Source organism: Mytilus californianus, unplaced genomic scaffold (genome assembly GCF_021869535.1).
Source record: "Mytilus californianus isolate M0D057914Y unplaced genomic scaffold, xbMytCali1.0.p SCAF_7, whole genome shotgun sequence".
NCBI lineage: Eukaryota > Metazoa > Mollusca > Bivalvia > Mytilida > Mytilidae > Mytilus > Mytilus californianus.
Genome location: NW_026262723.1, coordinates 45,380,819 through 45,405,585, shown reverse-complemented (window position 1 = coordinate 45,405,585; position 24,767 = coordinate 45,380,819).

Sequence of the window (24,767 nt, the reverse complement as noted above, 5' to 3'; positions counted from 1 at the left end):
AGAAGCAGTTTAAGTGATAGCACCCAGACAGACTATTACAGAACAAAGACAATTGCATATTGAAAACGGCTCTTTTTAGAGCCACACAATCATTTCAAAAAGAGTATGACTATTGTTGATATGAAAATATATAAAAACGAAACGGAAGGAATTTTTTTTTTTCATTCCCTCTTCATTTACATTTTGCTTGTTTGAATTTGTCTCCAGAAAATTAGTAAGACTTACATAGAGCGTGCAAGGACGTTTGTGCTATTTTCCCAAAATGGTTTGTGTGTAAATTCTTTTATTTTGCGCTTGACTTGACTACCAGAAGGTATAGAACGACTAATTCGGGGCCGGTCACAAAGAACATACAAGAAAGTAGTACATATGTTAAACAAAATAGTTCCTACGCATAACTGCAGTAACTTTGTCACAAAGTACAAAAACATGGGTAATTTTGGTATCAAATGATGCTCAAAGTCTTGGGATTACTGTAGAACTCTTGAAGAAAGTTTCTCATGAATAATAAAATACATATATGAAATTATGATAGAGGACATATTTGCCCTGTTGCTCACATCAGAAGTACCTGTTTTTATATTAGCCAACTTCCGGGAACCAGTGCGCTCTAATATGAAAATAAAGAAATGTTAAATTTGTCAGAACAAGTCAGGATTACGTAAAGTTTTACTATGAAATGATTGCCACTTTATTTGAACTTAAGACAGAATAGCTTTAAAGGCTTAAGAGTGCCTAATAGAAAGTAATGGGCTATGAATTAGTGGATTTATTCCAGAAAACACATTTGAAGCAAGTGCGTATGTGCGTTTCAGGAGCATTCTTTCTTTCTTCGCTCAGAAAATACCAAAACAAGAAAGCAAATAAGTAGACTAGACACATTTGTAATAGCTTTACGATTTGATTTCCTGACATAATGGCTGTAATATGCATGAAATATTTGCTACAAGACTTTAAGTAGAAAACTTTCAAATGAATCCGCTATATTTGATATAAAGCAAAACTGGCAATGCTATCAGATTTATATGATAGTATATTTTTTTCAGCCATCTGCGCACACGGAAAATTAATTGATGCACGAATAAAAGGAGATGTGAGGTACTAGAATACGTCAATGAGACAGTAACCCAACTACAGAAATAACCGAAAGACATCTAGAGGGAGACGTGTAATACAACAAAAGACATGTGTCCTAACAATATGTATTATAAGTGCTGTCAGATTTATATATTTTTTCGGGGCCTCGGTGGCCGAGTGGTCTAAGTAGTCGAACTACTGTATCACTAGCCTGTCAACACCGAGGTTGTGAGTTCGAATCACGCACGGGGCTTGTGTACTCAACTCTAATCTTTATTGACTAGGATTGTCAGTTTTCCAACCGAAGGTCGGTGATTCTCTCCAGGCACTCCGGCTTCCTCCGTCAATAAAAACTGACCGCCACGAAATAGCATAATAGTGTTGAAAGTGTCGTTAAACACCAATCAATCAATCAAATTATATATTTTTTCAGCCAGCATTGTACACGAAAAATCAAGTATGAAATAGAAGGAGAATCAGATGAGAATTATACGTCAATGGAACAGCAGCCCAACGACAGAAACGAATAAAAAAAACCATCTTGATGTCTACATACAGTCTTCGACAAATAAATATTCTCTAAATAAAAGGGGGGGGGGGGCATGACGATATAAAATACGACCAATAACGAAAAAGTTCCTTACTGACGTGGGACACAGACACGTTTACGAAAATATAATGTATCGGGGTTAAACTAAAGTCTTTTGTTTACATCTCAACCATCCACCTTATATCTTACAACATTACTAGGAGAGAAAAGGGAAAAAGTTACATCTAAGATTTAATCCCGTCGCCTCAGTGTGCGTACGGGTTTCACTCAGTCCCAACGAGGGCTAAGTTCCCAACAGAATAGATTGTCATTACTAGACTGCGGTTAGATTAGATATTTTGCGTTGAAAACTTATATGTAAAAATTGATTCATGAAAAAGGTATAATAATACGGAATTATTTCAAAGTTTTGCAAAATTTGTCTTTGTTATCAGGAAGAAACCATGATAAAGACTCGTTTTATCATTGAGTCGTTGTTTAAATTTTTTTGGCACTATTTAATTTTAATCTGTGCAGATCACAACTTCAAAAAATACGAAAAATGCCAAAAACCCTACAAACGTATATAATACGTATATAAACGATCCAGATCTTTGCCAATACCTTCTCTGAGGAAATTTTGCAAATTATGTACTATAAAAGGGTTTCAAACCCTATACATCATATGCTAACCTCTGAAAGAAGTAGCTTGTTTTGTTTCGTATTATGCATGGAAAACCTTTTTTTGTGTTTTTTGCATTGTTTCGTGTTTTGATTTTTCTTTTAGAAAAAAGGGGGTGCCGTGAAATAGATTTGTTTTTAATGTAAAACATTAGCTATCAAATGAGATAATATTTTCAATGTTTAGTAAATAGGTAACAACTTTTTGACACATCAAAAATAAAATATGAATAGAAGAAGATGCAAGGTATACATCAATAAAACACCTACCCAACATCACACAACTGAACGGCATGCAATTCGCTGTTTCTACTGTATAATATTGTCAGTTCAAATATACACCACTTTTCGCGTGCAAGGGGTGGAGTTTTGGTTATAACGGAATTATAGTGAAGTATATTAGTCAAAAACTTTGATTTTTAGCGCGTGACTTTCTTCAGCTCAGGCTTACGTAAAATAGGCGATCGCGTTACAGTGTTGTACAGTGCCATTAATCTGAGTAGATGTACATTTTATATCACAGTATAATATCGGCAACAGACGAAGCATCAGCATGATTTCATCGTATACGATTAAAACTGCTAAAGTCTGTTTTCAGTCGAAGTCAGAGTAACACTGGCATAACCGTTCCGTGAGGGAGAAAACAGTCATAAGACGAAGTTGACATCACAATGGTACCAGATTTAACTGGAATGTGGAGAAACAATCCACTAAGTTGACGTCAATTTACAGGGAGAAGATGTGAGAAATCGGTCTACACTGCAGTATAAGAGGAAGAATCAACAGATAACACTGCCGAAGAAGCAGTTTAAGTGATAGCACCCAGACAGACTATTACAGAACAAAGACAATTGCATATTGAAAACGGCTCTTTTTAGAGCCACACAATCATTTCAAAAAGAGTATGACTATTGTTGATATGAAAATATATAAAAACGAAACGGAAGGAATTTTTTTTTTTCATTCCCTCTTCATTTACATTTTGCTTGTTTGAATTTGTCTCCAGAAAATTAGTAAGACTTACATAGAGCGTGCAAGGACGTTTGTGCTATTTTCCCAAAATGGTTTGTGTGTAAATTCTTTTATTTTGCGCTTGACTTGACTACCAGAAGGTATAGAACGACTAATTCGGGGCCGGTCACAAAGAACATACAAGAAAGTAGTACATATGTTAAACAAAATAGTTCCTACGCATAACTGCAGTAACTTTGTCACAAAGTACAAAAACATGGGTAATTTTGGTATCAAATGATGCTCAAAGTCTTGGGATTACTGTAGAACTCTTGAAGAAAGTTTCTCATGAATAATAAAATACATATATGAAATTATGATAGAGGACATATTTGCCCTGTTGCTCACATCAGAAGTACCTGTTTTTATATTAGCCAACTTCCGGGAACCAGTGCGCTCTAATATGAAAATAAAGAAATGTTAAATTTGTCAGAACAAGTCAGGATTACGTAAAGTTTTACTATGAAATGATTGCCACTTTATTTGAACTTAAGACAGAATAGCTTTAAAGGCTTAAGAGTGCCTAATAGAAAGTAATGGGCTATGAATTAGTGGATTTATTCCAGAAAACACATTTGAAGCAAGTGCGTATGTGCGTTTCAGGAGCATTCTTTCTTTCTTCGCTCAGAAAATACCAAAACAAGAAAGCAAATAAGTAGACTAGACACATTTGTAATAGCTTTACGATTTGATTTCCTGACATAATGGCTGTAATATGCATGAAATATTTGCTACAAGACTTTAAGTAGAAAACTTTCAAATGAATCCGCTATATTTGATATAAAGCAAAACTGGCAATGCTATCAGATTTATATGATAGTATATTTTTTTCAGCCATCTGCGCACACGGAAAATTAATTGATGCACGAATAAAAGGAGATGTGAGGTACTAGAATACGTCAATGAGACAGTAACCCAACTACAGAAATAACCGAAAGACATCTAGAGGGAGACGTGTAATACAACAAAAGACATGTGTCCTAACAATATGTATTATAAGTGCTGTCAGATTTATATATTTTTTCGGGGCCTCGGTGGCCGAGTGGTCTAAGTAGTCGAACTACTGTATCACTAGCCTGTCAACACCGAGGTTGTGAGTTCGAATCACGCACGGGGCTTGTGTACTCAACTCTAATCTTTATTGACTAGGATTGTCAGTTTTCCAACCGAAGGTCGGTGATTCTCTCCAGGCACTCCGGCTTCCTCCGTCAATAAAAACTGACCGCCACGAAATAGCATAATAGTGTTGAAAGTGTCGTTAAACACCAATCAATCAATCAAATTATATATTTTTTCAGCCAGCATTGTACACGAAAAATCAAGTATGAAATAGAAGGAGAATCAGATGAGAATTATACGTCAATGGAACAGCAGCCCAACGACAGAAACGAATAAAAAAAACCATCTTGATGTCTACATACAGTCTTCGACAAATAAATATTCTCTAAATAAAAGGGGGGGGGGCATGACGATATAAAATACGACCAATAACGAAAAAGTTCCTTACTGACGTGGGACACAGACACGTTTACGAAAATATAATGTATCGGGGTTAAACTAAAGTCTTTTGTTTACATCTCAACCATCCACCTTATATCTTACAACATTACTAGGAGAGAAAAGGGAAAAAGTTACATCTAAGATTTAATCCCGTCGCCTCAGTGTGCGTACGGGTTTCACTCAGTCCCAACGAGGGCTAAGTTCCCAACAGAATAGATTGTCATTACTAGACTGCGGTTAGATTAGATATTTTGCGTTGAAAACTTATATGTAAAAATTGATTCATGAAAAAGGTATAATAATACGGAATTATTTCAAAGTTTTGCAAAATTTGTCTTTGTTATCAGGAAGAAACCATGATAAAGACTCGTTTTATCATTGAGTCGTTGTTTAAATTTTTTTGGCACTATTTAATTTTAATCTGTGCAGATCACAACTTCAAAAAATACGAAAAATGCCAAAAACCCTACAAACGTATATAATACGTATATAAACGATCCAGATCTTTGCCAATACCTTCTCTGAGGAAATTTTGCAAATTATGTACTATAAAAGGGTTTCAAACCCTATACATCATATGCTAACCTCTGAAAGAAGTAGCTTGTTTTGTTTCGTATTATGCATGGAAAACCTTTTTTTGTGTTTTTTGCATTGTTTCGTGTTTTGATTTTTCTTTTAGAAAAAAGGGGGTGCCGTGAAATAGATTTGTTTTTAATGTAAAACATTAGCTATCAAATGAGATAATATTTTCAATGTTTAGTAAATAGGTAACAACTTTTTGACACATCAAAAATAAAATATGAATAGAAGAAGATGCAAGGTATACATCAATAAAACACCTACCCAACATCACACAACTGAACGGCATGCAATTCGCTGTTTCTACTGTATAATATTGTCAGTTCAAATATACACCACTTTTCGCGTGCAAGGGGTGGAGTTTTGGTTATAACGGAATTATAGTGAAGTATATTAGTCAAAAACTTTGATTTTTAGCGCGTGACTTTCTTCAGCGCAGGCTTACGTAAAATAGGCGATCGCGTTACAGTGTTGTACAGTGCCATTAATCTGAGTAGATGTACATTTTATATCACAGTATAATATCGGCAACAGACGAAGCATCAGCATGATTTCATCGTATACGATTAAAACTGCTAAAGTCTGTTTTCAGTCGAAGTCAGAGTAACACTGGCATAACCGTTCCGTGAGGGAGAAAACAGTCGTAAGACGAAGTTGACATCACAATGGTACCAGATTTAACTGGAATGTGGAGAAACAATCCACTAAGTTGACGTCAATTTACAGGGAGAAGATGTGAGAAATCGGTCTACACTGCAGTATAAGAGGAAGAATCAACAGATAACACTGCCGAAGAAGCAGTTTAAGTGATAGCACCCAGACAGACTATTACAGAACAAAGACAATTGCATATTGAAAACGGCTCTTTTTAGAGCCACACAATCATTTCAAAAAGAGTATGACTATTGTTGATATGAAAATATATAAAAACGAAACGGAAGGAATTTTTTTTTTTCATTCCCTCTTCATTTACATTTTGCTTGTTTGAATTTGTCTCCAGAAAATTAGTAAGACTTACATAGAGCGTGCAAGGACGTTTGTGCTATTTTCCCAAAATGGTTTGTGTGTAAATTCTTTTATTTTGCGCTTGACTTGACTACCAGAAGGTATAGAACGACTAATTCGGGGCCGGTCACAAAGAACATACAAGAAAGTAGTACATATGTTAAACAAAATAGTTCCTACGCATAACTGCAGTAACTTTGTCACAAAGTACAAAAACATGGGTAATTTTGGTATCAAATGATGCTCAAAGTCTTGGGATTACTGTAGAACTCTTGAAGAAAGTTTCTCATGAATAATAAAATACATATATGAAATTATGATAGAGGACATATTTGCCCTGTTGCTCACATCAGAAGTACCTGTTTTTATATTAGCCAACTTCCGGGAACCAGTGCGCTCTAATATGAAAATAAAGAAATGTTAAATTTGTCAGAACAAGTCAGGATTACGTAAAGTTTTACTATGAAATGATTGCCACTTTATTTGAACTTAAGACAGAATAGCTTTAAAGGCTTAAGAGTGCCTAATAGAAAGTAATGGGCTATGAATTAGTGGATTTATTCCAGAAAACACATTTGAAGCAAGCGTATGTGCGTTTCAGGAGCATTCTTTCTTTCTTCGCTCAGAAAATACCAAAACAAGAAAGCAAATAAGTAGACTAGACACATTTGTAATAGCTTTACGATTTGATTTCCTGACATAATGGCTGTAATATGCATGAAATATTTGCTACAAGACTTTAAGTAGAAAACTTTCAAATGAATCCGCTATATTTGATATAAAGCAAAACTGGCAATGCTATCAGATTTATATGATAGTATATTTTTTTTCAGCCATCTGCGCACACGGAAAATTAATTGATGCACGAATAAAAGGAGATGTGAGGTACTAGAATACGTCAATGAGACAGTAACCCAACTACAGAAATAACCGAAAGACATCTAGAGGGAGACGTGTAATACAACAAAAGACATGTGTCCTAACAATATGTATTATAAGTGCTGTCAGATTTATATATTTTTTCGGGGCCTCGGTGGCCGAGTGGTCTAAGTAGTCGAACTACTGTATCACTAGCCTGTCAACACCGAGGTTGTGAGTTCGAATCACGCACGGGGCTTGTGTACTCAACTCTAATCTTTATTGACTAGGATTGTCAGTTTTCCAACCGAAGGTCGGTGATTCTCTCCAGGCACTCCGGCTTCCTCCGTCAATAAAAACTGACCGCCACGAAATAGCATAATAGTGTTGAAAGTGTCGTTAAACACCAATCAATCAATCAAATTATATATTTTTTCAGCCAGCATTGTACACGAAAAATCAAGTATGAAATAGAAGGAGAATCAGATGAGAATTATACGTCAATGGAACAGCAGCCCAACGACAGAAACGAATAAAAAAAACCATCTTGATGTCTACATACAGTCTTCGACAAATAAATATTCTCTAAATAAAAGGGGGGGGGGGGGGGCATGACGATATAAAATACGACCAATAACGAAAAAGTTCCTTACTGACGTGGGACACAGACACGTTTACGAAAATATAATGTATCGGGGTTAAACTAAAGTCTTTTGTTTACATCTCAACCATCCACCTATATCTTACAACATTACTAGGAGAGAAAAGGGAAAAAGTTACATCTAAGATTTAATCCCGTCGCCTCAGTGTGCGTACGGGTTTCACTCAGTCCCAACGAGGGCTAAGTTCCCAACAGAATAGATTGTCATTACTAGACTGCGGTTAGATTAGATATTTGCGTTGAAAACTTATATGTAAAAATTGATTCATGAAAAAGGTATAATAATACGGAATTATTTCAAAGTTTTGCAAAATTTGTCTTTGTTATCAGGAAGAAACCATGATAAAGACTCGTTTTATCATTGAGTCGTTGTTTAAATTTTTTTGGCACTATTTAATTTTAATCTGTGCAGATCACAACTTCAAAAAATACGAAAAATGCCAAAAACCCTACAAACGTATATAATACGTATATAAACGATCCAGATCTTTGCCAATACCTTCTCTGAGGAAATTTTGCAAATTATGTACTATAAAAGGGTTTCAAACCCTATACATCATATGCTAACCTCTGAAAGAAGTAGCTTGTTTTGTTTCGTATTATGCATGGAAAACCTTTTTTTGTGTTTTTTGCATTGTTTCGTGTTTTGATTTTTCTTTTAGAAAAAAGGGGGTGCCGTGAAATAGATTTGTTTTTAATGTAAAACATTAGCTATCAAATGAGATAATATTTTCAATGTTTAGTAAATAGGTAACAACTTTTTGACACATCAAAAATAAAAATATGAATAGAAGAAGATGCAAGGTATACATCAATAAAACACCTACCCAACATCACACAACTGAACGGCATGCAATTCGCTGTTTCTACTGTATAATATTGTCAGTTCAAATATACACCACTTTTCGCGTGCAAGGGGTGGAGTTTTGGTTATAACGGAATTATAGTGAAGTATATTAGTCAAAAACTTTGATTTTTAGCGCGTGACTTTCTTCAGCGCAGGCTTACGTAAAATAGGCGATCGCGTTACAGTGTTGTACAGTGCCATTAATCTGAGTAGATGTACATTTTATATCACAGTATAATATCGGCAACAGACGAAGCATCAGCATGATTTCATCGTATACGATTAAAACTGCTAAAGTCTGTTTTCAGTCGAAGTCAGAGTAACACTGGCATAACCGTTCCGTGAGGGAGGAAAACAGTCGTAAGACGAAGTTGACATCACAATGGTACCAGATTTAACTGGAATGTGGAGAAACAATCCACTAAGTTGACGTCAATTTACAGGGAGAAGATGTGAGAAATCGGTCTACACTGCAGTATAAGAGGAAGAATCAACAGATAACACTGCCGAAGAAGCAGTTTAAGTGATAGCACCCAGACAGACTATTACAGAACAAAGACAATTGCATATTGAAAACGGCTCTTTTTAGAGCCACACAATCATTTCAAAAAGAGTATGACTATTGTTGATATGAAAATATATAAAAACGAAACGGAAGGAATTTTTTTTTTTCATTCCCTCTTCATTTACATTTTGCTTGTTTGAATTTGTCTCCAGAAAATTAGTAAGACTTACATAGAGCGTGCAAGGACGTTTGTGCTATTTTCCCAAAATGGTTTGTGTGTAAATTCTTTTATTTTGCGCTTGACTTGACTACCAGAAGGTATAGAACGACTAATTCGGGGCCGGTCACAAAGAACATACAAGAAAGTAGTACATATGTTAAACAAAATAGTTCCTACGCATAACTGCAGTAACTTTGTCACAAAGTACAAAAACATGGGTAATTTTGGTATCAAATGATGCTCAAAGTCTTGGGATTACTGTAGAACTCTTGAAGAAAGTTTCTCATGAATAATAAAATACATATATGAAATTATGATAGAGGACATATTTGCCCTGTTGCTCACATCAGAAGTACCTGTTTTTATATTAGCCAACTTCCGGGAACCAGTGCGCTCTAATATGAAAATAAAGAAATGTTAAATTTGTCAGAACAAGTCAGGATTACGTAAAGTTTTACTATGAAATGATTGCCACTTTATTTGAACTTAAGACAGAATAGCTTTAAAGGCTTAAGAGTGCCTAATAGAAAGTAATGGGCTATGAATTAGTGGATTTATTCCAGAAAACACATTTGAAGCAAGTGCGTATGTGCGTTTCAGGAGCATTCTTTCTTTCTTCGCTCAGAAAATACCAAAACAAGAAAGCAAATAAGTAGACTAGACACATTTGTAATAGCTTTACGATTTGATTTCCTGACATAATGGCTGTAATATGCATGAAATATTTGCTACAAGACTTTAAGTAGAAAACTTTCAAATGAATCCGCTATATTTGATATAAAGCAAAACTGGCAATGCTATCAGATTTATATGATAGTATATTTTTTTCAGCCATCTGCGCACACGGAAAATTAATTGATGCACGAATAAAAGGAGATGTGAGGTACTAGAATACGTCAATGAGACAGTAACCCAACTACAGAAATAACCGAAAGACATCTAGAGGGAGACGTGTAATACAACAAAAGACATGTGTCCTAACAATATGTATTATAAGTGCTGTCAGATTTATATATTTTTTCGGGGCCTCGGTGGCCGAGTGGTCTAAGTAGTCGAACTACTGTATCACTAGCCTGTCAACACCGAGGTTGTGAGTTCGAATCACGCACGGGGCTTGTGTACTCAACTCTAATCTTTATTGACTAGGATTGTCAGTTTTCCAACCGAAGGTCGGTGATTCTCTCCAGGCACTCCGGCTTCCTCCGTCAATAAAAACTGACCGCCACGAAATAGCATAATAGTGTTGAAAGTGTCGTTAAACACCAATCAATCAATCAAATTATATATTTTTTCAGCCAGCATTGTACACGAAAAATCAAGTATGAAATAGAAGGAGAATCAGATGAGAATTATACGTCAATGGAACAGCAGCCCAACGACAGAAACGAATAAAAAAAACCATCTTGATGTCTACATACAGTCTTCGACAAATAAATATTCTCTAAATAAAAGGGGGGGGGGGCATGACGATATAAAATACGACCAATAACGAAAAAGTTCCTTACTGACGTGGGACACAGACACGTTTACGAAAATATAATGTATCGGGGTTAAACTAAAGTCTTTTGTTTACATCTCAACCATCCACCTTATATCTTACAACATTACTAGGAGAGAAAAGGGAAAAAGTTACATCTAAGATTTAATCCCGTCGCCTCAGTGTGCGTACGGGTTTCACTCAGTCCCAACGAGGGCTAAGTTCCCAACAGAATAGATTGTCATTACTAGACTGCGGTTAGATTAGATATTTTGCGTTGAAAACTTATATGTAAAAATTGATTCATGAAAAAGGTATAATAATACGGAATTATTTCAAAGTTTTGCAAAATTTGTCTTTGTTATCAGGAAGAAACCATGATAAAGACTCGTTTTATCATTGAGTCGTTGTTTAAATTTTTTTGGCACTATTTAATTTTAATCTGTGCAGATCACAACTTCAAAAAATACGAAAAATGCCAAAAACCCTACAAACGTATATAATACGTATATAAACGATCCAGATCTTTGCCAATACCTTCTCTGAGGAAATTTTGCAAATTATGTACTATAAAAGGGTTTCAAACCCTATACATCATATGCTAACCTCTGAAAGAAGTAGCTTGTTTTGTTTCGTATTATGCATGGAAAACCTTTTTTTGTGTTTTTTGCATTGTTTCGTGTTTTGATTTTTCTTTTAGAAAAAAGGGGGTGCCGTGAAATAGATTTGTTTTTAATGTAAAACATTAGCTATCAAATGAGATAATATTTTCAATGTTTAGTAAATAGGTAACAACTTTTTGACACATCAAAAATAAAATATGAATAGAAGAAGATGCAAGGTATACATCAATAAAACACCTACCCAACATCACACAACTGAACGGCATGCAATTCGCTGTTTCTACTGTATAATATTGTCAGTTCAAATATACACCACTTTTCGCGTGCAAGGGGTGGAGTTTTGGTTATAACGGAATTATAGTGAAGTATATTAGTCAAAAACTTTGATTTTTAGCGCGTGACTTTCTTCAGCGCAGGCTTACGTAAAATAGGCGATCGCGTTACAGTGTTGTACAGTGCCATTAATCTGAGTAGATGTACATTTTATATCACAGTATAATATCGGCAACAGACGAAGCATCAGCATGATTTCATCGTATACGATTAAAACTGCTAAAGTCTGTTTTCAGTCGAAGTCAGAGTAACACTGGCATAACCGTTCCGTGAGGGAGAAAACAGTCGTAAGACGAAGTTGACATCACAATGGTACCAGATTTAACTGGAATGTGGAGAAACAATCCACTAAGTTGACGTCAATTTACAGGGAGAAGATGTGAGAAATCGGTCTACACTGCAGTATAAGAGGAAGAATCAACAGATAACACTGCCGAAGAAGCAGTTTAAGTGATAGCACCCAGACAGACTATTACAGAACAAAGACAATTGCATATTGAAAACGGCTCTTTTTAGAGCCACACAATCATTTCAAAAAGAGTATGACTATTGTTGATATGAAAATATATAAAAACGAAACGGAAGGAATTTTTTTTTTTCATTCCCTCTTCATTTACATTTTGCTTGTTTGAATTTGTCTCCAGAAAATTAGTAAGACTTACATAGAGCGTGCAAGGACGTTTGTGCTATTTTCCCAAAATGGTTTGTGTGTAAATTCTTTTATTTTGCGCTTGACTTGACTACCAGAAGGTATAGAACGACTAATTCGGGGCCGGTCACAAAGAACATACAAGAAAGTAGTACATATGTTAAACAAAATAGTTCCTACGCATAACTGCAGTAACTTTGTCACAAAGTACAAAAACATGGGTAATTTTGGTATCAAATGATGCTCAAAGTCTTGGGATTACTGTAGAACTCTTGAAGAAAGTTTCTCATGAATAATAAAATACATATATGAAATTATGATAGAGGACATATTTGCCCTGTTGCTCACATCAGAAGTACCTGTTTTTATATTAGCCAACTTCCGGGAACCAGTGCGCTCTAATATGAAAATAAAGAAATGTTAAATTTGTCAGAACAAGTCAGGATTACGTAAAGTTTTACTATGAAATGATTGCCACTTTATTTGAACTTAAGACAGAATAGCTTTAAAGGCTTAAGAGTGCCTAATAGAAAGTAATGGGCTATGAATTAGTGGATTTATTCCAGAAAACACATTTGAAGCAAGTGCGTATGTGCGTTTCAGGAGCATTCTTTCTTTCTTCGCTCAGAAAATACCAAAACAAGAAAGCAAATAAGTAGACTAGACACATTTGTAATAGCTTTACGATTTGATTTCCTGACATAATGGCTGTAATATGCATGAAATATTTGCTACAAGACTTTAAGTAGAAAACTTTCAAATGAATCCGCTATATTTGATATAAAGCAAAACTGGCAATGCTATCAGATTTATATGATAGTATATTTTTTTCAGCCATCTGCGCACACGGAAAATTAATTGATGCACGAATAAAAGGAGATGTGAGGTACTAGAATACGTCAATGAGACAGTAACCCAACTACAGAAATAACCGAAAGACATCTAGAGGGAGACGTGTAATACAACAAAAGACATGTGTCCTAACAATATGTATTATAAGTGCTGTCAGATTTATATATTTTTTCGGGGCCTCGGTGGCCGAGTGGTCTAAGTAGTCGAACTACTGTATCACTAGCCTGTCAACACCGAGGTTGTGAGTTCGAATCACGCACGGGGCTTGTGTACTCAACTCTAATCTTTATTGACTAGGATTGTCAGTTTTCCAACCGAAGGTCGGTGATTCTCTCCAGGCACTCCGGCTTCCTCCGTCAATAAAAACTGACCGCCACGAAATAGCATAATAGTGTTGAAAGTGTCGTTAAACACCAATCAATCAATCAAATTATATATTTTTTCAGCCAGCATTGTACACGAAAAATCAAGTATGAAATAGAAGGAGAATCAGATGAGAATTATACGTCAATGGAACAGCAGCCCAACGACAGAAACGAATAAAAAAAACCATCTTGATGTCTACATACAGTCTTCGACAAATAAATATTCTCTAAATAAAGGGGGGGGGGGGCATGACGATATAAAATACGACCAATAACGAAAAAGTTCCTTACTGACGTGGGACACAGACACGTTTACGAAAATATAATGTATCGGGGTTAAACTAAAGTCTTTTGTTTACATCTCAACCATCCACCTTATATCTTACAACATTACTAGGAGAGAAAAGGGAAAAAGTTACATCTAAGATTTAATCCCGTCGCCTCAGTGTGCGTACGGGTTTCACTCAGTCCCAACGAGGGCTAAGTTCCCAACAGAATAGATTGTCATTACTAGACTGCGGTTAGATTAGATATTTTGCGTTGAAAACTTATATGTAAAAATTGATTCATGAAAAAGGTATAATAATACGGAATTATTTCAAAGTTTTGCAAAATTTGTCTTTGTTATCAGGAAGAAACCATGATAAAGACTCGTTTTATCATTGAGTCGTTGTTTAAATTTTTTTGGCACTATTTAATTTTAATCTGTGCAGATCACAACTTCAAAAAATACGAAAAATGCCAAAAACCCTACAAACGTATATAATACGTATATAAACGATCCAGATCTTTGCCAATACCTTCTCTGAGGAAATTTTGCAAATTATGTACTATAAAAGGGTTTCAAACCCTATACATCATATGCTAACCTCTGAAAGAAGTAGCTTGTTTTGTTTCGTATTATGCATGGAAAACCTTTTTTTGTGTTTTTTGCATTGTTTCGTGTTTTGATTTTTCTTTTAGAAAAAAGGGGGTGCCGTGAAATAGATTTGTTTTTAATGTAAAACATTAGCTATCAAATGAGATAATATTTTCAATGTTTAGTAAATAGGTAACAACTTTTTGACACATCAAAAATAAAATATGAATAGAAGAAGATGCAAGGTATACATCAATAAAACACCTACCCAACATCACACAACTGAACGGCATGCAATTCGCTGTTTCTACTGTATAATATTGTCAGTTCAAATATACACCACTTTTCGCGTGCAAGGGGTGGAGTTTTGGTTATAACGGAATTATAGTGAAGTATATTAGTCAAAAACTTTGATTTTTAGCGCGTGACTTTCTTCAGCGCAGGCTTACGTAAAATAGGCGATCGCGTTACAGTGTTGTACAGTGCCATTAATCTGAGTAGATGTACATTTTATATCACAGTATAATATCGGCAACAGACGAAGCATCAGCATGATTTCATCGTATACGATTAAAACTGCTAAAGTCTGTTTTCAGTCGAAGTCAGAGTAACACTGGCATAACCGTTCCGTGAGGGAGAAAACAGTCGTAAGACGAAGTTGACATCACAATGGTACCAGATTTAACTGGAATGTGGAGAAACAATCCACTAAGTTGACGTCAATTTACAGGGAGAAGATGTGAGAAATCGGTCTACACTGCAGTATAAGAGGAAGAATCAACAGATAACACTGCCGAAGAAGCAGTTTAAGTGATAGCACCCAGACAGACTATTACAGAACAAAGACAATTGCATATTGAAAACGGCTCTTTTTAGAGCCACACAATCATTTCAAAAAGAGTATGACTATTGTTGATATGAAAATATATAAAAACGAAACGGAAGGAATTTTTTTTTTTCATTCCCTCTTCATTTACATTTTGCTTGTTTGAATTTGTCTCCAGAAAATTAGTAAGACTTACATAGAGCGTGCAAGGACGTTTGTGCTATTTTCCCAAAATGGTTTGTGTGTAAATTCTTTTATTTTGCGCTTGACTTGACTACCAGAAGGTATAGAACGACTAATTCGGGGCCGGTCACAAAGAACATACAAGAAAGTAGTACATATGTTAAACAAAATAGTTCCTACGCATAACTGCAGTAACTTTGTCACAAAGTACAAAAACATGGGTAATTTTGGTATCAAATGATGCTCAAAGTCTTGGGATTACTGTAGAACTCTTGAAGAAAGTTTCTCATGAATAATAAAATACATATATGAAATTATGATAGAGGACATATTTGCCCTGTTGCTCACATCAGAAGTACCTGTTTTTATATTAGCCAACTTCCGGGAACCAGTGCGCTCTAATATGAAAATAAAGAAATGTTAAATTTGTCAGAACAAGTCAGGATTACGTAAAGTTTTACTATGAAATGATTGCCACTTTATTTGAACTTAAGACAGAATAGCTTTAAAGGCTTAAGAGTGCCTAATAGAAAGTAATGGGCTATGAATTAGTGGATTTATTCCAGAAAACACATTTGAAGCAAGTGCGTATGTGCGTTTCAGGAGCATTCTTTCTTTCTTCGCTCAGAAAATACCAAAACAAGAAAGCAAATAAGTAGACTAGACACATTTGTAATAGCTTTACGATTTGATTTCCTGACATAATGGCTGTAATATGCATGAAATATTTGCTACAAGACTTTAAGTAGAAAACTTTCAAATGAATCCGCTATATTTGATATAAAGCAAAACTGGCAATGCTATCAGATTTATATGATAGTATATTTTTTTCAGCCATCTGCGCACACGGAAAATTAATTGATGCACGAATAAAAGGAGATGTGAGGTACTAGAATACGTCAATGAGACAGTAACCCAACTACAGAAATAACCGAAAGACATCTAGAGGGAGACGTGTAATACAACAAAAGACATGTGTCCTAACAATATGTATTATAAGTGCTGTCAGATTTATATATTTTTTCGGGGCCTCGGTGGCCGAGTGGTCTAAGTAGTCGAACTACTGTATCACTAGCCTGTCAACACCGAGGTTGTGAGTTCGAATCACGCACGGGGCTTGTGTACTCAACTCTAATCTTTATTGACTAGGATTGTCAGTTTTCCAACCGAAGGTCGGTGATTCTCTCCAGGCACTCCGGCTTCCTCCGTCAATAAAAACTGACCGCCACGAAATAGCATAATAGTGTTGAAAGTGTCGTTAAACACCAATCAATCAATCAAATTATATATTTTTTCAGCCAGCATTGTACACGAAAAATCAAGTATGAAATAGAAGGAGAATCAGATGAGAATTATACGTCAATGGAACAGCAGCCCAACGACAGAAACGAATAAAAAAAACCATCTTGATGTCTACATACAGTCTTCGACAAATAAATATTCTCTAAATAAAAGGGGGGGGCATGACGATATAAAATACGACCAATAACGAAAAAGTTCCTTACTGACGTGGGACACAGACACGTTTACGAAAATAAAATGTATCGGGGTTAAACTAAAGTCTTTTGTTTACATCTCAACCATCCACCTTATATCTTACAACATTACTAGGAGAGAAAAGGGAAAAAGTTACATCTAAGATTTAATCCCGTCGCCTCAGTGTGCGTACGGGTTTCACTCAGTCCCAACGAGGGCTAAGTTCCCAACAGAATAGATTGTCATTACTAGACTGCGGTTAGATTAGATATTTTGCGTTGAAAACTTATATGTAAAAATTGATTCATGAAAAAGGTATAATAATACGGAATTATTTCAAAGTTTTGCAAAATTTGTCTTTGTTATCAGGAAGAAACCATGATAAAGACTCGTTTTATCATTGAGTCGTTGTTTAAATTTTTTTGGCACTATTTAATTTTAATCTGTGCAGATCACAACTTCAAAAAATACGAAAAATGCCAAAAACCCTACAAACGTATATAATACGTATATAAACGATCCAGATCTTTGCCAATACCTTCTCTGAGGAAATTTTGCAAATTATGTACTATAAAAGGGTTTCAAACCCTATACATCATATGCTAACCTCTGAAAGAAGTAGCTTGTTTTGTTTCGTATTATGCATGGAAAACCTTTTTTTGTGTTTTTTGCATTGTTTCGTGTTTTGATTTTTCTTTTAGAAAAAAGGGGGTGCCGTGAAATAGATTTGTTTTTAATGTAAAACATTAGCTATCAAATGAGATAATATTTTCAATGTTTAGTAAATAGGTAACAACTTTTTGACACATCAAAAATAAAATATGAATAGAAGAAGATGCAAGGTATACATCAATAAAACACCTACCCAACATCACACAACTGAACGGCATGCAATTCGCTGTTTCTACTGTATAATATTGTCAGTTCAAATATACACCACTTTTCGCGTGCAAGGGGTGGAGTTTTGGTTATAACGGAATTATAGTGAAGTATATTAGTCAAAAACTTTGATTTTTAGCGCGTGACTTTCTTCAGCGCAGGCTTACGTAAAATAGGCGATCGCGTTACAGTGTTGTACAGTGCCATTAATCTGAGTAGATGTACATTTTATATCACAGTATAATATCGGCAACAGACGAAGCATCAGCATGATTTCATCGTATACGATTAAAACTGCTAAAGTCTGTTTTCAGTCGAAGTCAGAGTAACACTGGCATAACCGTTCCGTGAGGGAGAAAACAGTCGTAAGACGAAGTTGACATCACAATGGTACCAGATTTAACTGGAATGTGGAGAAACAATCCACTAAGTTGACGTCAATTTACAGGGAGAAGATGTGAGAAATCGGTCTACACTGCAGTATAAGAGGAAGAATCAACAGATAACACTGCCGAAGAAGCAGTTTAAGTGATAGCACCCAGACAGACTATTACAGAACAAAGACAATTGCATATTGAAAACGGCTCTTTTTAGAGCCACACAATCATTTCAAAAAGAGTATGACTATTGTTGATATGAAAATATATAAAAACGAAACGGAAGGAATTTTTTTTTTTCATTCCCTCTTCATTTACATTTTGCTTGTTTGAATTTGTCTCCAGAAAATTAGTAAGACTTACATAGAGCGTGCAAGGACGTTTGTGCTATTTTCCCAAAATGGTTTGTGTGTAAATTCTTTTATTTTGCGCTTGACTTGACTACCAGAAGGTATAGAACGACTAATTCGGGGCCGGTCACAAAGAACATACAAGAAAGTAGTACATATGTTAAACAAAATAGTTCCTACGCATAACTGCAGTAACTTTGTCACAAAGTACAAAAACATGGGTAATTTTGGTATCAAATGATGCTCAAAGTCTTGGGATTACTGTAGAACTCTTGAAGAAAGTTTCTCATGAATAATAAAATACATATATGAAATTATGATAGAGGACATATTTGCCCTGTTGCTCACATCAGAAGTACCTGTTTTTATATTAGCCAACTTCCGGGAACCAGTGCGCTCTAATATGAAAATAAAGAAATGTTAAATTTGTCAGAACAAGTCAGGATTACGTAAAGTTTTACTATGAAATGATTGCCACTTTATTTGAACTTAAGACAGAATAGCTTTAAAGGCTTAAGAGTGCCTAATAGAAAGTAATGGGCTATGAATTAGTGGATTTATTCCAGAAAACACATTTGAAGCAAGTGCGTATGTGCGTTTCAGGAGCATTCTTTCTTTCTTCGCTCAGAAAATACCAAAACAAGAAAGCAAATAAGTAGACTAGACACATTTGTAATAGCTTTACGATTTGATTTCCTGACATAATGGCTGTAATATGCATGAAATATTTGCTACAAGACTTTAAGTAGAAAACTTTCAAATGAATCCGCTATATTTGATATAAAGCAAAACTGGCAATGCTATCAGATTTATATGATAGTATATTTTTTTCAGCCATCTGCGCACACGGAAAATTAATTGATGCACGAATAAAAGGAGATGTGAGGTACTAGAATACGTCAATGAGACAGTAACCCAACTACAGAAATAACCGAAAGACATCTAGAGGGAGACGTGTAATACAACAAAAGACATGTGTCCTAACAATATGTATTATAAGTGCTGTCAGATTTATATATTTTTTCGGGGCCTCGGTGGCCGAGTGGTCTAAGTAGTCGAACTACTGTATCACTAGCCTGTCAACACCGAGGTTGTGAGTTCGAATCACGCACGGGGCTTGTGTACTCAACTCTAATCTTTATTGACTAGGATTGTCAGTTTTCCAACCGAAGGTCGGTGATTCTCTCCAGGCACTCCGGCTTCCTCCGTCAATAAAAACTGACCGCCACGAAATAGCATAATAGTGTTGAAAGTGTCGTTAAACACCAATCAATCAATCAAATTATATATTTTTTCAGCCAGCATTGTACACGAAAAATCAAGTATGAAATAGAAGGAGAATCAGATGAGAATTATACGTCAATGGAACAGCAGCCCAACGACAGAAACGAATAAAAAAAACCATCTTGATGTCTACATACAGTCTTCGACAAATAAATATTCTCTAAATAAAAGGGGGGGGGGGCATGACGATATAAAATACGACCAATAACGAAAAAGTTCCTTACTGACGTGGGACACAGACACGTTTACGAAAATATAATGTATCGGGGTTAAACTAAAGTCTTTTGTTTACATCTCAACCATCCACCTTATATCTTACAACATTACTAGGAGAGAAAAGGGAAAAAGTTACATCTAAGATTTAATCCCGTCGCCTCAGTGTGCGTACGGGTTTCACTCAGTCCCAACGAGGGCTAAGTTCCCAACAGAATAGATTGTCATTACTAGACTGCGGTTAGATTAGATATTTTGCGTTGAAAACTTATATGTAAAAATTGATTCATGAAAAAGGTATAATAATACGGAATTATTTCAAAGTTTTGCAAAATTTGTCTTTGTTATCAGGAAGAAACCATGATAAAGACTCGTTTTATCATTGAGTCGTTGTTTAAATTTTTTTGGCACTATTTAATTTTAATCTGTGCAGATCACAACTTCAAAAAATACGAAAAATGCCAAAAACCCTACAAACGTATATAATACGTATATAAACGATCCAGATCTTTGCCAATACCTTCTCTGAGGAAATTTTGCAAATTATGTACTATAAAAGGGTTTCAAACCCTATACATCATATGCTAACCTCTGAAAGAAGTAGCTTGTTTTGTTTCGTATTATGCATGGAAAACCTTTTTTTGTGTTTTTTGCATTGTTTCGTGTTTTGATTTTTCTTTTAGAAAAAAGGGGGTGCCGTGAAATAGATTTGTTTTTAATGTAAAACATTAGCTATCAAATGAGATAATATTTTCAATGTTTAGTAAATAGGTAACAACTTTTTGACACATCAAAAATAAAATATGAATAGAAGAAGATGCAAGGTATACATCAATAAAACACCTACCCAACATCACACAACTGAACGGCATGCAATTCGCTGTTTCTACTGTATAATATTGTCAGTTCAAATATACACCACTTTTCGCGTGCAAGGGGTGGAGTTTTGGTTATAACGGAATTATAGTGAAGTATATTAGTCAAAAACTTTGATTTTTAGCGCGTGACTTTCTTCAGCGCAGGCTTACGTAAAATAGGCGATCGCGTTACAGTGTTGTACAGTGCCATTAATCTGAGTAGATGTACATTTTATATCACAGTATAATATCGGCAACAGACGAAGCATCAGCATGATTTCATCGTATACGATTAAAACTGCTAAAGTCTGTTTTCAGTCGAAGTCAGAGTAACACTGGCATAACCGTTCCGTGAGGGAGAAAACAGTCGTAAGACGAAGTTGACATCACAATGGTACCAGATTTAACTGGAATGTGGAGAAACAATCCACTAAGTTGACGTCAATTTACAGGGAGAAGATGTGAGAAATCGGTCTACACTGCAGTATAAGAGGAAGAATCAACAGATAACACTGCCGAAGAAGCAGTTTAAGTGATAGCACCCAGACAGACTATTACAGAACAAAGACAATTGCATATTGAAAACGGCTCTTTTTAGAGCCACACAATCATTTCAAAAAGAGTATGACTATTGTTGATATGAAAATATATAAAAACGAAACGGAAGGAATTTTTTTTTTTCATTCCCTCTTCATTTACATTTTGCTTGTTTGAATTTGTCTCCAGAAAATTAGTAAGACTTACATAGAGCGTGCAAGGACGTTTGTGCTATTTTCCCAAAATGGTTTGTGTGTAAATTCTTTTATTTTGCGCTTGACTTGACTACCAGAAGGTATAGAACGACTAATTCGGGGCCGGTCACAAAGAACATACAAGAAAGTAGTACATATGTTAAACAAAATAGTTCCTACGCATAACTGCAGTAACTTTGTCACAAAGTACAAAAACATGGGTAATTTTGGTATCAAATGATGCTCAAAGTCTTGGGATTACTGTAGAACTCTTGAAGAAAGTTTCTCATGAATAATAAAATACATATATGAAATTATGATAGAGGACATATTTGCCCTGTTGCTCACATCAGAAGTACCTGTTTTTATATTAGCCAACTTCCGGGAACCAGTGCGCTCTAATATGAAAATAAAGAAATGTTAAATTTGTCAGAACAAGTCAGGATTACGTAAAGTTTTACTATGAAATGATTGCCACTTTATTTGAACTTAAGACAGAATAGCTTTAAAGGCTTAAGAGTGCCTAATAGAAAGTAATGGGCTATGAATTAGTGGATTTATTCCAGAAAACACATTTGAAGCAAGTGCGTATGTGCGTTTCAGGAGCATTCTTTCTTTCTTCGCTCAGAAAATACCAAAACAAGAAAGCAAATAAGTAGACTAGACACATTTGTAATAGCTTTACGATTTGATTTCCTGACATAATGGCTGTAATATGCATGAAATATTTGCTACAAGACTTTAAGTAGAAAACTTTCAAATGAATCCGCTATATTTGATATAAAGCAAAACTGGCAATGCTATCAGATTTATATGATAGTATATTTTTTTCAGCCATCTGCGCACACGGAAAATTAATTGATGCACGAATAAAAGGAGATGTGAGGTACTAGAATACGTCAATGAGACAGTAACCCAACTACAGAAATAACCGAAAGACATCTAGAGGGAGACGTGTAATACAACAAAAGACATGTGTCCTAACAATATGTATTATAAGTGCTGTCAGATTTATATATTTTTTCGGGGCCTCGGTGGCCGAGTGGTCTAAGTAGTCGAACTACTGTATCACTAGCCTGTCAACACCGAGGTTGTGAGTTCGAATCACGCACGGGGCTTGTGTACTCAACTCTAATCTTTATTGACTAGGATTGTCAGTTTTCCAACCGAAGGTCGGTGATTCTCTCCAGGCACTCCGGCTTCCTCCGTCAATAAAAACTGACCGCCACGAAATAGCATAATAGTGTTGAAAGTGTCGTTAAACACCAATCAATCAATCAAATTATATATTTTTTCAGCCAGCATTGTACACGAAAAATCAAGTATGAAATAGAAGGAGAATCAGATGAGAATTATACGTCAATGGAACAGCAGCCCAACGACAGAAACGAATAAAAAAAACCATCTTGATGTCTACATACAGTCTTCGACAAATAAATATTCTCTAAATAAAAGGGGGGGGGGCATGACGATATAAAATACGACCAATAACGAAAAAGTTCCTTACTGACGTGGGACACAGACACGTTTACGAAAATAAAATGTATCGGGGTTAAACTAAAGTCTTTTGTTTACATCTCAACCATCCACCTTATATCTTACAACATTACTAGGAGAGAAAAGGGAAAAAGTTACATCTAAGATTTAATCCCGTCGCCTCAGTGTGCGTACGGGTTTCACTCAGTCCCAACGAGGGCTAAGTTCCCAACAGAATAGATTGTCATTACTAGACTGCGGTTAGATTAGATATTTTGCGTTGAAAACTTATATGTAAAAATTGATTCATGAAAAAGGTATAATAATACGGAATTATTTCAAAGTTTTGCAAAATTTGTCTTTGTTATCAGGAAGAAACCATGATAAAGACTCGTTTTATCATTGAGTCGTTGTTTAAATTTTTTTGGCACTATTTAATTTTAATCTGTGCAGATCACAACTTCAAAAAATACGAAAAATGCCAAAAACCCTACAAACGTATATAATACGTATATAAACGATCCAGATCTTTGCCAATACCTTCTCTGAGGAAATTTTGCAAATTATGTACTATAAAAGGGTTTCAAACCCTATACATCATATGCTAACCTCTGAAAGAAGTAGCTTGTTTTGTTTCGTATTATGCATGGAAAACCTTTTTTTGTGTTTTTTGCATTGTTTCGTGTTTTGATTTTTCTTTTAGAAAAAAGGGGGTGCCGTGAAATAGATTTGTTTTTAATGTAAAACATTAGCTATCAAATGAGATAATATTTTCAATGTTTAGTAAATAGGTAACAACTTTTTGACACATCAAAAATAAAATATGAATAGAAGAAGATGCAAGGTATACATCAATAAAACACCTACCCAACATCACACAACTGAACGGCATGCAATTCGCTGTTTCTACTGTATAATATTGTCAGTTCAAATATACACCACTTTTCGCGTGCAAGGGGTGGAGTTTTGGTTATAACGGAATTATAGTGAAGTATATTAGTCAAAAACTTTGATTTTTAGCGCGTGACTTTCTTCAGCGCAGGCTTACGTAAAATAGGCGATCGCGTTACAGTGTTGTACAGTGCCATTAATCTGAGTAGATGTACATTTTATATCACAGTATAATATCGGCAACAGACGAAGCATCAGCATGATTTCATCGTATACGATTAAAACTGCTAAAGTCTGTTTTCAGTCGAAGTCAGAGTAACACTGGCATAACCGTTCCGTGAGGGAGAAAACAGTCGTAAGACGAAGTTGACATCACAATGGTACCAGATTTAACTGGAATGTGGAGAAACAATCCACTAAGTTGACGTCAATTTACAGGGAGAAGATGTGAGAAATCGGTCTACACTGCAGTATAAGAGGAAGAATCAACAGATAACACTGCCGAAGAAGCAGTTTAAGTGATAGCACCCAGACAGACTATTACAGAACAAAGACAATTGCATATTGAAAACGGCTCTTTTTAGAGCCACACA